The sequence below is a fragment of the Dermacentor andersoni genome, chromosome 2 (assembly GCF_023375885.2).
Source record: "Dermacentor andersoni chromosome 2, qqDerAnde1_hic_scaffold, whole genome shotgun sequence".
In the NCBI taxonomy this organism is placed as follows: Eukaryota; Metazoa; Arthropoda; class Arachnida; order Ixodida; family Ixodidae; genus Dermacentor; species Dermacentor andersoni.
In genome coordinates this window covers 22766112-22778774 of record NC_092815.1, presented here as the reverse complement: position 1 = coordinate 22778774, position 12663 = coordinate 22766112, and the positions used below count along the sequence as shown (strand labels likewise).

General features: G+C 46.9%; 1 pseudogene; it reads right to left on the bottom strand.

The window, feature by feature from the left end:
- The window catches only part of LOC129385610 (uncharacterized), a 38390-nt pseudogene extending 34467 nt beyond the window's left edge, over window positions 1-3923 (bottom strand).
- Between the last annotated feature and the right edge of the window lie 8740 nt (window positions 3924-12663).

Sequence of the window (12663 nt, the reverse complement as noted above, 5' to 3'; positions counted from 1 at the left end):
GAGAAGGGTGCCGAAAAGAAGGTAAAAGGGTGAAAAGCCAGTGGTCTCGTGACGGGACGAACTAAAGGCGAAGGTCACGAAGGGTAAAGTGCTGTCCCAATCACTTGTCGTCAGAAACGTACATAGACAGCATTTCTGTCAACGTGCGATTGAGCCACTCCGTCAATCCGTTTGTCAGCGGGTATTATAGGCAGTGGAAAGCTTGTGGTTGGCAGAACAAGAGCGAAGTAGGTCTTCAACTATTCTAGACGAGAAGGTGCGGCCGCGATCACGGAGGAGCCGCCGGGGTGCGCCGTGATGGAGGATGACGTCATGTAAAAGAAAATCTGTCACCTCAGTTGCACAGCTTGTGCGCAAAGCTCGCGTGATCGCGGTATCGGGTCGCGTGATCAGTCGCGACAACGACCCACTTATTGCCAGATCTCGACGTCGGAAAAAGGCCGAGAAGATCGAGACCGACACGAAAGAATAGCTCTTAGGGTACATCGATGGAGTGAAGGCGTCCAGCTGGGAGCACAGCCAATATTTTGCGGTGCTGACAGAGCGCACAGGCTGCAACGTAGCGGTGCACAGAGGGGTACAGGCATGGCTAGTAGAAGCGGCGCCGTACGCGTTCGTAAGTACGCGAAACGCCGAGGTGGCCTGCAGTAGGGGCACCATGCAACTACTTAAGAACTGATGTCCGGAGATAGCATGGTAAAACGAGTAACAATTCTGGTCATTCAGGGCGTAAGCTGCGACGGTAGAGGTCGTCGTCGCGGAGCACGAACATGCACAGCTTGGGCTCCGAGTGCCTAGAATTGAGATGATCGATGAGAACACGTAAGCAGTCACCACGCCGTTATTCAGTGCGGATGTCGTGCAGATCAGAAATGACCGTCGGTGTCATGCGCATCATATTCAGGGCGGTCGACATGATGACGGGAGAGGCAGCCGACGTTCTTGTGCAAACGGTCTGACTTGTATAATACAGCAAATGAATATTCTTGGAGCCATAGCGCCCATCTACCCAATCGTCCAGTGGGGTCAGCCAGCACAAGGCGTGGTGATCGGTAACCACGGAAAATGTGTGGTCTTGCATGTAGGGGCGGAATTTGGCAACTACTCAAACTAACGCCTGGCACTCGCGTTCGCTAATTGAAAAATTCCTCTCGGCGGGTCAGAGGAGTCGGCTGGCGTATGCCCCAATTGCATGGCCACTGGCGTCCATGTGAAGTTCAGTGGCGGCAGATGGATCATAGTGAGCCAGCAATGGGGAGCCGTCTGCAAGCATCCGAGGGCGGAGATCGATTTCATTTGAGCAAGGCCCCATGCGAAAGCCACATCCTTCTTAAGTAAGTCGGTGAGTGGGCGAGCGGTTTCGGCGAAATTCTTGATAAAACGACGGAAATGCGAGCATAACCCAACAAAGCTTCTTACGTCTGCGGCGAAGACGGAACAGGTAAGTTCTAGACAGCGAAAATTGTATCAGGGTCAGGTTGAACGCCGGCAGCACTGACAAGATGGTCAAAAACGGTAATTTGACGACGTCCAAAGTGGCACTTGTATGGATTCAACTGCAGGCCGGCGCGTCAAAAAAAAAAAAAAAAGAACGCTAAGAATAGCAGATAGACGCGTTAGATGACTCGAGAAAGTTGGTGAAAAGACTGACATCGTCTAGATAACACAGACATGTTGACCGTTTATAGCCGCGAAGTAAGGAATCCATCATTCTTTCGAAGGTTGCCGGCGTATTAGAAAGGCCGAACGGCATAACCTTGAATTGGTAGAGGCCATCAGATGTTACGAAGGAAGTTTTCTCACGGTCCATGTCATCTACCGAGATTAGCCAATAGCCTGATCAGAGGTCTACCGATGAAAAGTACTTGGCTCCGTGCAAGCAGTCCAGGGTATCACCAATACGTAGCAGGGGGTAGACATCCTTTCGTGTGATTTTGTTGAGGTGTCTGTAATCCACACAAAAGCGCAAACTTCCGTCTTTTTTCTTGGCAAGGACAACAGGGGACGCTCACGGACTGCAAGATGGCTCGATAACGCCTTTAGTCAACATCTTATCGACTTCTCGTTCTATATCACTTGTCGTTCAGCATGTGAAACATGGTACGGCCGGCGGCGTGTCGGATTCACGTCTCCGGTGTAAATACGATGGGTGACTACCGATGTCTGTGCTAAAGGGCGGCCGTCAAGGTAAAAAATGTCGCGGTAAGTTTCAAAGAGACGGCGGAAGTCAGCAGTTTGTGCAGGAAGAAGATCAGGTGCAGTAATTTTGCTAAGTTTGTATGTGAGAATCGGTGAATCGGAGGTTCCTATAGAGGGCGACGGAATTTCGGCGTCAATATCCGATATCTCGCAATCGTCCACAGGCGAGATGTAGCCGAAAGACATGCCTCTGGGAAGAATTTGAGTCAAGCGGTCAAAATTAAGGAGAGGGAGCGAATCCTGATTGCCTGTAACAGCGAGCACTGTATGGGAAACGAACAAATTTCTTTCAAGCAATATATCAGCGGTATGACATAGTACATAGACGCCGTCATGAACAAATGGAAACGACAGTAGAGTGACGTACGTATAGTGGCTTAAGGCGACAGGCGAATGTCTTAGAGAGAGCATAACCATAGTGGTGTGACTGGTGGACTACAGCAACCATGGAGCAGTCCAAACTGAATGACACTAGACGCGCAATCAAAGAGGGCTGAATGGGACGATCAAAAGTATAAGCCGAGTATAACATCGTAAGGGCATTGTTACAAAACGGCAAACACAGTGGGAGACGAGCCTACAGCGATAGAGAGCTGGTCGCAAGCGGGACTGGTGACGTGGGAATGACGACGAGGCACTATTCCAAGGAGCACGAGCGTCATTGTTTGGCTGTTGCGGTGCCAACGGAGGCAGGTAACGACGCTCGCTCTATTCGGGGCGATAATAACTGGTTAATGGTGGTCGCAAAGCGGAAGAGACTTTATACAATGGCGAGCAACGTGACCGATACGCCGACAGGCAAAACAGATTGGTCGATCGTCTGCAGTTCGCCACTCGGTTGGACTTCGGTAGCGTGTAGGATAGTACGGACCAGTTGATGGACCTGTAGCATGAGACAGCTGTGGGGTGGCAACGACACATACAGAATGAACCCCAAGATTAGCGAGTTCTTCGCGGACTATTGCCTTCACAAATGGTGCTGTAGGCAAGTTGTTCGGCTCACTGGGTCGGGAAAAAAAGGACTGCAGGAGCCATGGCTTCAAGTTCTCGCTGCACTATCTGCGTCAGGTCATCTGGTGATGACGGTCGCTGCACTTCTAGCCTGTCGTCACATGAGGATGTCGCAGCTGTGTCCGGCAGACGTGCGAACGGCGTTGCAATGCGGCGGCCCCTGGCCTGCTCAAAGCGTTGACACTCTTTTATGACGTCCTGTACTGTTTCATAATTTTTGCACATGAGCAGGTTGAAAGCGTCGTCAGCGATCTCCTTCAGTACATGCTCAACCTTGTCTGACTCAGCCATATTGCTGTCGGCCTCACTGCACAGAGGCATGGCACGTCCTGGGTGTAAGAGACGTATGATTCTGTGGACGCCTGGTCGCTGGTCGCTAGTTCTTTATTGGCGGTGCTCTTCCGCCCTGCGGGACGGCCGAACAAGTCCCTCAGCTTCTGTTTGCACGTGTCCCAGCCGTTAAGCTTTTCCTCGTGGTTTTCATTCCACACCTTCGCCGTGCCTTGTAGGTAGAACACCAAGTTAGCCAACATAATCATGGTATCCCATTAGTTGTGGGCACTTACACACTCATACGTGGCGATCCAGTCTTCCATGCCAAGGTGGTCGCTGGCGCAGAACTTTCCTGGATCGCGCGGCTGAGCCAGCACAACCGTCGGGATTGTAGGCGTTGATGTGGGCCGCGCCATGTCAGGTCCTAATTCGCCCGCCATGTTGTCCAGTCCGAGGTGACGACCACTGCGGCGCTCCTGTTTCTCGTGGGTAGCCCGCACTTCATGAATTTGTTACGTTGCGGAAGTCACATATCAAAATGTATTTGCAATATCAACGAGAGAGACAACGAGGCACGAACAAAATGGCTGTCGAGAGCGATTCCACATATACACGTCAAATCGTCTTCTTCTGACTGGCGCCACTCCTGGTTGCGCCATAACAATATAATCACCCTCTGGTGACTCTGACGACTTTCTCGCGTCAGTGACAGGTTAAGCTCTTGGTTGTGAATTTCACCATGATTGGTGGCTAGCCTGCCTGTTACCGCGGTCATGCGCTGGCTTCCATTGAGTATGACTTGTAAATGTTTGTAACTTAATGTATCATTCTTAGCGCGTCATTGTTATCAGCGAAATTGAACTTTAACCATTTTGAAGGCTTTCGTTGCTTCTGTCTTGCTCACAGCTCTATTTATTTATTTTTGGCTGCGACTTCGAGATTGCAGGCTCTTCAGCATCCTAACTTGCCGTTATGTCGTAGGTAATAAACAAGAGCGTGACAGACCGAAAAAGAACACCTTTAAGTGGAATGTGCTACTTTGGCAAGCTGCCCATGCGAGGAGCAATGAATTGCGAGAAATGAGACCATTAATTTCCGTGCCGAGGGGAACTGTCGATAACAAACGATTTGCAAACATGAGCTTCCTTCGATAAACACGAAAAGCGCGCGCATCGCGAAAGGAGGGACGCCGTTCGCGCCACCGAGACTTCGCTCTCTCCCCTCGTGCATGGACGGGGCGGTGCGCTTCTAATTATGCTGCTCCTCGTTGCTTTAAACTTCTCCACTTTTCCGCCCCCTTTCTTTTTTTGTCTCTCCGGCAGGAACTTTCGTGCTGCTCTTACGTCAGCGAAGAGGAGGCCGAATGAACGCCACGAAGCGCATTCATGTGGTGCGGGCGCACAAGCATGGCAGACCCGCAGTCAGTCGAGGCCAGACAAATGGTTCAATTAACCGGGAAGGACTCGAAGGACCGTGCGCATCTAACGAGTCACTGATTAACGGTTCTCATTAGCAGCAAAGGAGTAACGAATGTTCCGCTTCAGGTATGGCAGGGGCTCCCTGCATGCTCTCTGTTTCAAATCGGATGGACTTGCACACGATGGATGCTCACTGACGCTGCGCGCGGTGCGATGCGGTACACAGGAGCGGTCGTGCGATCATCATTTGCTATATACGGTGCGCACTGCGTCACTGCGGACACGCATAACTCTCGCGCGCGTTTCTATTTTTCGTTTCTTTTTCTTCTCTGTGTAAGACAACTTTTAATTTTTCTCGCCTATACCTCGCTTAACTTTATTATATGTTAGTACAGTCGACGTAGAAAACCACCACCTTCAGTTCCGGTGTAAGCATAAGGCCAGCACAGCCTTCGCGTTTCAGTTGTAATGTCATCTTAGGTTCTACCTTGGCAGTTCTTTTCCTTCTTTTGTAACTGTTATCATGCATTCCCTTTCAGTTCTACTTCTGTATATCTGAAATCACCATTGTGACTGCTCGTTTACCTGACAGCTGTTCATGCGTAACTATATCTTCCGCTCTTTACTTGCAGCACGCGAAATACGAAAAGCCCCACGTGATTGAGCGCTCGCGCGCCGCGACATCTTCAGCGATCCCAAAAACGTTTTGAAGCAACTAACTGCGCTCATTGCCTGACGCGGCAGCTGCCTGGCGATTGCGTTGATCGTCATGCGGGACACGCAGCTCGCGATTGGCAGAAGCCTGCAACAACACCGACAACTTGCCGCCTCCATCCATAAACCTGAGTGCTATATATGATGGAGGCCATTACATGCCACAGGTATAAAACAACGCCCACGCATTCGTTGACTGGAAGTGCGCCGTCGGCGAGGCGAGCCCCAGCACACGAAAAGTAAATTGCAGCAAAATCCGCTCGTTCTCTCGCGGACAGAGTTCCTCTCCACCGGGAGTATCAATCTCGGCCCCAGCCCTGGATTTCGATTGGCTGCGCTAGCGCTGTTGTGGCCGTGTGCGCTGTCCGTTTTCACGGGGAACCGTGTCGGGGTGCGTGCAGTGTCCCAAGAGGATTTCGGTCCCGGCTTTGCTGTTGGTGTACCACTGTAAGTTGAAGGCATGCGATGCGTCGAGAATAGATTGCATTTATTGATAACGCTGCGTTTCTAAGCCAGTATATTGTGAGCTTACCCATTGGAACATGTGGCGGTTGTGGTTATGACTGCAATACGTAGCTTACAATTTGGATAACAAGCTTGTCAAAAGGAATATCCACTAAACCAACTATGAGGAAGTTCTATCAAGCATTGCTCTCCACGTTATCACGCCCATCGCAGCAGAACAACTTTCAGTCCGCATGCATTTTGCAGCGAAGCTTCTACCAACTATACCTACAGAAGCGTTAGAGCGTAAACGCTCACGCGTAAAGTGTAAACGAGAGCCAGGTAATCACAGACGCGTAACAGCAAACACGCACCTCAGCAACGGTGTATAAAAATTGTACAGAAACCACCGACGATGATATACAACGTAAGCGAATAGCCGAACGCCTCCAGGGAGCTGTTGGCTTTATTAACGTAATGATGTGCTTGAAAGCGTACATTTGTTGCAGTGAGGACATTTAGGTAGCGTTCGTTGTTTCACTGCGTGATTCTATAGAGAGCAGAGCCGTCGTTACCCAACACATCTGTAGCGGTGCTTGAGCCCTCTCCTACAGTCACCATAGCGGGAGAGGGCGGCGGGGGAGGAAGACGGCAATCTTTCCCAAACCCTCCACCCCCAAAGCCTCGATCGACAGCACGCACTTGCTAATCGTTTACACGCACAACTCAGATGTTACAAAGGCATGTCTCCAACGGACCCGAGTTCTGCCTCCCATGTTGTGGCCTGTTGCCTACATTTTCACAACTTCCGCAAGAGCCCTGTTTAATGAAATAGGACAAAATATTAAGGCAATTACCATTTTTAATGCGATAGCGTTAAGGGCCCCGTGTTGCAAGAAATCTGGTCGTGGCGTCGGAAGTCGTTTCACGACACATCATTCCGAACCACAACCACGCAGGCCCTCAGCGTGGTGCAGAGACGTTACTGAACTAATCGAATTCCTCAAAGTAAAATGCGTCAGAAAAATTGTCAAGCACGACCTAAACGCAACCTACAGCCTTAATAGCGTCGGACTGTAATTTGAATGTACCAGAAAACATACTTCTGTTACGAGGAAATCCAAACACAAACCCCTTTTCCAGTGTTTCTACCATTCATAAAGCAGCGTGGCCCGTTCGGTTCCTTGCAACACCATCCAGATTTCACTAGCCCCCGCACATTCGCAAGAGAGCTGCAGTTGCCGGGAGGCGTCACGAGAAGTCAGGGATATTTGAATGCTCATGTGTTCCACTCATAGGCGGAGCTTACGCGTCCCCCAAAATTTTAGGCTGCTTCACGCATTTTTTACAATGCGATCCTATGCAGATCCAGCCGTTTTCCCCGACCTGTTCAATAACAAAAGAACACCTTTAATATGTCTCACGTGGTGGGCGGTATCAAACCCACTTCAGCCGGGTTGTTCCTCAAGAACAGCGGCCTGACACTTTGGCGAGCTGCGAAATGAATGCACTGGGTATGTGCCGCTCTTCAATGAACCTCGTTCACGCCAACTTGAGTGACTGACTGTGTAATACTGACTATGTGGCCAGCGAGGAAACGACGCTCAGCGTTTGCACGCACCGACGCACCACGCGTCTCGAAGGCAATGCGTGGGCTTCTCGACAGCGCCGCTAGAGGGAGCAGCGTGTACAGATGGAATCTTATGGGAAGGCCGGAAATGCTATGAAGTTGTGTAAATTCACCGTGGACTGAAGAAAGGGCGTCCTCTGTCTCCACTGTTTTTTCGCGTATATGTTAAGGGCATAGAAAGACGAAAGCAGTGAATCCAGTTTTGATCATCTTACACCCGTAATGGGCAAAGCACGCAACAGAAGGGGTGTGAGTTTATGTATGCAGATGACATAGTGCTATCAGCGGACAATTCAAGCGATTTACAGAGACGTGCAAATATAAGTAGCAATGCAGCGATGAATCTAGGCCTTAAGATTATCTCAGAGAAATGGGGAATTATGACCTTAAATGAAGGGTCGAACAGGAAACAACAGGAAATGATACCCTTTGTCAAGCAATATAAATAGCTTATAATAAATGCTGTAAATAAACTAGCTATAAATAAAATAATTATAAATAAAGGAACTAACTAATATAGCTATAAATTATTGAAGAACATAGATACTCAAGCATCCACTAAGATAACCTAAACATGAAAGGGGAGCGGAATGAAGCAATAATGAAACATAGAGCACCTTGGGGTTACAATAAATACGAGGAATTTGGAAAAGTGTAATGGTGACAGAGCTAACGTTCGCAAATGCAATCCTTTCCTATCAATCAGAAATCATGTCAGGGTTGCAGTTTCACTAGAGGCAAGTGGACCGACTGGCCTTGGGTGTCTAGGGCAAAACCAGAAATGAGGCAGTGGAAGATAAAATTAAGGGGCTTTAGATAACATGGGCTTTAAGGACAGACAGGCGCAGAGCAAGATTACTTTTGAATAAATACTAAGGAACCTGGATTAAAAGAAATGGCAGGAAAGCGCACAAATATAAGTGGATCAAGAATGTTGACACGGAATTTTATTTATTTATTTATTTATTTATTTATTTATTTGTACATCCTGCAGGCTCAATAACGCTATTGCGGGAGTGAGATGAACAACAAACGTACAAACATTTATAAACCGTGCTTGCGTGAATTGTTTCAGTGGTATTGAACGGATGTAGCCCGGTAATTTCATACTTCAATTGTTGATGGAAAAAAACTGTATTTAAAGGAATCAGTGCGGGAAAAAAAGATTGAGATATCTAGAGCGTGGTGGCTCCTCGTAGATGTGAGTTTGGAAAAGGTCAAATAGTTATCTAGAGAGGAGAGACGAGGAGAATTGATTAACATGTGAAGGAATTTTGGGCATTCAAGTTTGCGACGCTCTGCAAGAGTAGTGAGACCAAGTAGGGGAAGAGAGTTCGACGCCAAAAGTCTTTGTCATATCTGCTACAAACAAAACGCACTGCCTTTTTTTCCCACTGATTCTAGTTTTGTGACGTCACAGTGCCTGTATGGATTCCACATAACGCAGCCATATTCGAGGATGGGGCGAATGAGTGTTTTATATGTTAGAAGTTTAGTTTCTTGAGGAGCAAGACGCAGTGTACGATGCAAGTAACCTAGTCTTTTAAGGGCCTCATTACAGGTGACATCAATGTTTTTCGACCATGACAAATCGTGTGTTAGTAGGATACATAAATATTTGAATTCGAACAATCTACTTAAAGTAATAATATTAAAGGCATAGGCAAAGAAGGAAGGGCATGAGCGTCGTGTAAAGGACATGTAGACAAATTTGGAAAAGTTTATATTCATTTGCCATGCTTTGGACCAGTTACAGAAGCCAGAGAAAGAATTGTTAAGGACAACATGATCAGTTGGAGATTTAGTTGTATGATATAAAACGCAATCGTCTGCAAAAAGAAATAAGACCCATTATTGAGCCTTGGGGAACCCCTGATGAAACAGGCATCAATGGGGAGTTAGTAGAGTTGAAACGTACATATTGTGAGCGCTGGGAAAGAAAGTCCGATATCCAGCCAACTCAGGATGGATTTTTTTAGTATAGCGAACAGCTTGTGCATAAGTTGAGGGTGTGAGGCAGTGTCGAAGGCCTTTGCAATGTCTATAAAAATAGCATCAATCTGGCCACTTATGTCTAAAGAGCTTCTGATGTCGTGAATGAATTCTGTAAGTTGTGTTATAGTGCGGAGGCCACGTCTAAAACCATGCTGGAAAGTGCATAAAATTTTGTTAGTTTCAAGAAATTCCATAATATGTTTAAAGATTATCTGTTCGAGCAATTTACATGACTGTGCTGTTAAGAAGATGGCCCTATAGTTAGATAACAATTGAACGTTGCCTGACATAAATAAGGGGAGAATTGAAGCAATTTCCACGAGTTGGAAAGGGTGGCGGTTGAGACAATTTTTCTAAATATAATTGTTAGATATCTGCTGCACCAAAGAGAGTATCGAACGAGAAAAACAGCCGAGATACCGTCAGGACCACATGATTTCTTGGTGTCTAAGTTTAAGATCTTAAGTACACCCTCAGGAGACAGTGATACATCGTCGATTGGAGAGTATGGTTCAGAATCAAAAACAGGAATTAGCGAGTTATCAGTCCTAAAGGCAGAGTGGAAGTAGGTGTTGAAAGAAGAAGCTATTGTCTGCGTATCAGAAATTGTAACACTGTTAATTATCAACGTGTCTGAGGATGACCCAGATGGTAGGATAGCTTTCCAAAACTTACGGGGATTTATCTTCATTAATTTCGGCAATCATACCTTGTAATACAATTCTTTTGCAGCAACCAATTTAGAACAATGTTCCTTTTTAGCGCTATAGAAATGCATGAATTTTGTTGAGTCGCCAGAGCGTTTTGATCGACGTAATCTAGCCTCACGACGTGCTAAATACAAAATGTCCTTAGTCATCCGAGGAATTTCAGTGTTTTTTTTTTAAGGAAGGAAATGGTTGATAGACTTATTGACAAGATTTCCGAAGAAGCTTGTCAAGGTATTAGTATCGCTAGTGGTGCTTATTAGTTCAAACTCATCAAAAGAATCGCATAGGGTGTCTGTTATTGCCAAATCATCAGCGCGGTTAAAGTCAGGAAATGTGCAGTAGATATAGCGGGATTAGGGACGATGCCTGAAACTGAAATTAACTCAGCATTGTGGTCAGATAGTCCATCAATAACACCGCATTCATAATCGGCATTAAAAAGAGTTATAGTAAGAAAAACAATATCAAGAACTGAAGTTTGCCGAGTGAAATCTGAACGATATGGTGCAGGCCACAGGACAATTAAATGTGGACCAATTCCCGTCCCATAGCTACTTCGTGTCCACTCGCTTTCATTGAAGACCAATCAACACCAGGAGCATTAAAATCGCCCATGCAGATAACATTCGATGAAGAAGTATTATTACTCTGCAAAATTCACTTAGATTGTGTAAATACTCAATATTTGAACCAGGCGGCCGGTAAATGACCCCTATAATCAAATGTATATTTTCAAGTTGGACTTCACACCACAAAGACTTAGTGTCAGGCGGAGCAGGGAGTACAGAAAAGTGGAGGTGAGACTGAAGAAATAGAGCAACACCGCCTCCTCTCCCGAATTTTCTGCCTCCCCGAACCGCTTTGAAGCCAGGGAGGGTCACCTCAGTATCATGCACACCATCATGTAACCAGGTCTCAGTAACACTGATAATATGCGGCGAGTAAGACGAGACCAAGGAAATAAATTGAGAGAAATTGCTGACAAGGCTTCTGGCATTAACGTATAGAATGGAAAGTTTATTGTCAGTACCGTGAAGTCAAGGTGAATTGGGCCTAGGAAGTGTTTCGGCCGGTTTAGTTGAGCCAGCAGATGATCTGACGAGAGTATTGGATGTGCTATCCCAATCGTATCGTACTCTGTCAAGATGCATGATCAATTCGAAGTTGAACAGATGAGCCACTATCCCTATGAGAGCAGGGCACTTCCCAGAGCTTCTTGCACATATTGCGAACTCGAGGTGAGAAGTCTTCTGAAACGCAAAAGCTAGTGTTTTTGTTGTTGTTGTTGTTGTTTATAGCAATTTTTCAGCACCAGCACCTTATCCTGAAAATCGAGGAGCTCCATAATAACGGGGTGTGAGCGGCCTCTAAAATTATTGCCGAGTTTATGACACCTTTCTATACGCTTACATGCGTTCTTAGGAGTGTCCTGGAACCGCTTAGCAATGTTGGAAGAAAGTTCCTCATAATTCTCCTTAGGGCACTCGCCGAGACCATGTATAATAATGTTTCTGTGCAACCTGTTTCCTAAATTGTCGTTTCTGCAAGAAAGAGTTGAGATATCGTTTATTAATTGCTAGATTTGAGTGTGTAGGTTGTCATTAGAAGCCTGCGCACCACTAGACATCGAGGGCGACTCCAGAGAAGATACACGAGCTTCCAAAGTCTCAAACCTCGTTTTGACAGATGATTGAAACTTTTTGATATCATCAATATCCAGAGCCAGTTTCTTGCCGTTTAGAAGTTCAGAGAGCAGTTCGGCTACCTCGGGTTGTTTACCAACATTTGTCAACCGGGTTTTCGAGGAAGGATCGCGCTGAGAACGAGAGTTGGAACCCGGGTCAACTTCCACATCGCCGCTCGACAAAAGCCTGGGGGTAGCATTTAACAGAGCAGAATACAAAGAAATATAGACACCATGGTAACAGTCATGTGGGCGAGGGAACAGCAGCATACATCGATCCTCAGAACGGATGCATCGAGAATCGGCAAGGTAACATACCTGCGTGATGAACAAACAGCGGATCAACATGGTGCCCACGCCGCTATCGGCTCGCCCACTGGTGCAATAGGTCAAGAAATTTGGCGAGCAAGTACAGGGTAATGGAAAGTTTAAACAGACAACCACCACTCACAAGAAATATAAAATGAGAGAAAAAAGCCGGCAGATGGCACGCCCTGTGGGAATCGATGTTATGCGAATCAGTGTGCGAGGAGCCTATACCAAGTTAACGAAACGACCATATGAGCATCAAGACGTAGGCGACTG